Raw genomic sequence first — 1064 nt, forward strand, 5'->3', positions numbered from 1 at the left:
GCCCGCCCCGTCTGTCCGTCAGTCCTGCTGCGCATCCGAAGGGCCACTCAGCGCGGACCCAAGGTAAGCCCCTGGCCCTGATGAGGGAGGGCTGCCGCTCCGGCCGGGATGCTGTCCACCTCCCTTTCATAGACGTCGGGGTGGGCGGCAAGACTTGGCCCCCACCCTGGCTGGTCTCCGTGGTATGGCCCTGTTCCTCAGCCCCCCTTTTAGGCGGCCCCACAGGGACCCCCCTGGAAAGGGCTCCTAGAAGATAAGCCAACGTGGTCACCTCAGCCCTTCAGGCTAAGGAAGGGGCTTTCCTGGTGCCCCTTCCCACTGGGCAGACCTGCAGTTACATCACAGCTCCTCCAACAAATAGAACCATGCACCTCCACACCGGCCCTCCAGACAGCGCCCCCTCTTCCCAGGATCCTCAGGTTACTCCCACTCCCGTGCCCAGCCCTGTTCCTGCCCCCTACCCACATAGCGACACCCACTTAGCACCATGGGAAGAAGAACACACACAGCTTAGGTCGGGGATCCTCAGTAACCTGGTGTGCCCGGGACCCCTGCCCACCCGTCTCTTCCCTCCATTCGGACTTGTCATCCACTTCAGACTCAACCTCCTGGTGACGGCTCCTCTCCCCCAGCGCTTCCCACTGAGACCCCAGGAGGAGAGCTGCAAGGCCACTCCCACGGGAGAAGGGCAGGCTGGGCTCTAACCTTCACCTTCACAGGGAGATGCCCTTCCCTTCCCATCCCATCTCCGTCAGGCGCTCACCAAGGGCACCTGTGTTAGGAAAGAAATGAGAGAACTCCCTGATTTGGGGAGGAGAGCTAAGGCCTGGGATGGAGACAAGGACAAAACTGGGCAGAAGTGGAAGCAGGGCCGCTCTGATGGGGAGATTTCATTCTTGTTAATGAAGCACCCCGGGCGGAGCGAGGGAGATGGGGAACTGGGGTTGCTGCAGGAGCCAGTACAAATTTGGACCCAAAGAAGGCCAAGGCTTAGAGCCTGATTATGTTGCTCACCAATACCAATTGTGGCTAAAGCTTTCTGGCTCGTCTGCCTTAGCTGTGGG

At 60.3% G+C, this 1064-nt stretch overlaps 1 protein-coding gene across 1 annotated transcript in view; it reads left to right on the forward strand.

Annotated features, from left to right (window-relative positions):
• Window positions 1-6: 6 nt before the first annotated feature.
• KCNJ10 (potassium voltage-gated channel subfamily J member 10) overlaps window positions 7-1064 on the forward strand; it is a 73543-nt gene continuing 72485 nt past the window's right edge. The window contains exon 1 of the mRNA XM_006752839.2: window positions 7-63. The gene's annotated coding sequence lies outside the window, so the exon portion shown is untranslated. The remainder of the gene's footprint in view (window positions 64-1064) is intronic.

Source organism: Myotis davidii, unplaced genomic scaffold (genome assembly GCF_000327345.1).
Source record: "Myotis davidii unplaced genomic scaffold, ASM32734v1 scaffold251, whole genome shotgun sequence".
Classification (NCBI taxonomy): domain Eukaryota; kingdom Metazoa; phylum Chordata; class Mammalia; order Chiroptera; family Vespertilionidae; genus Myotis; species Myotis davidii.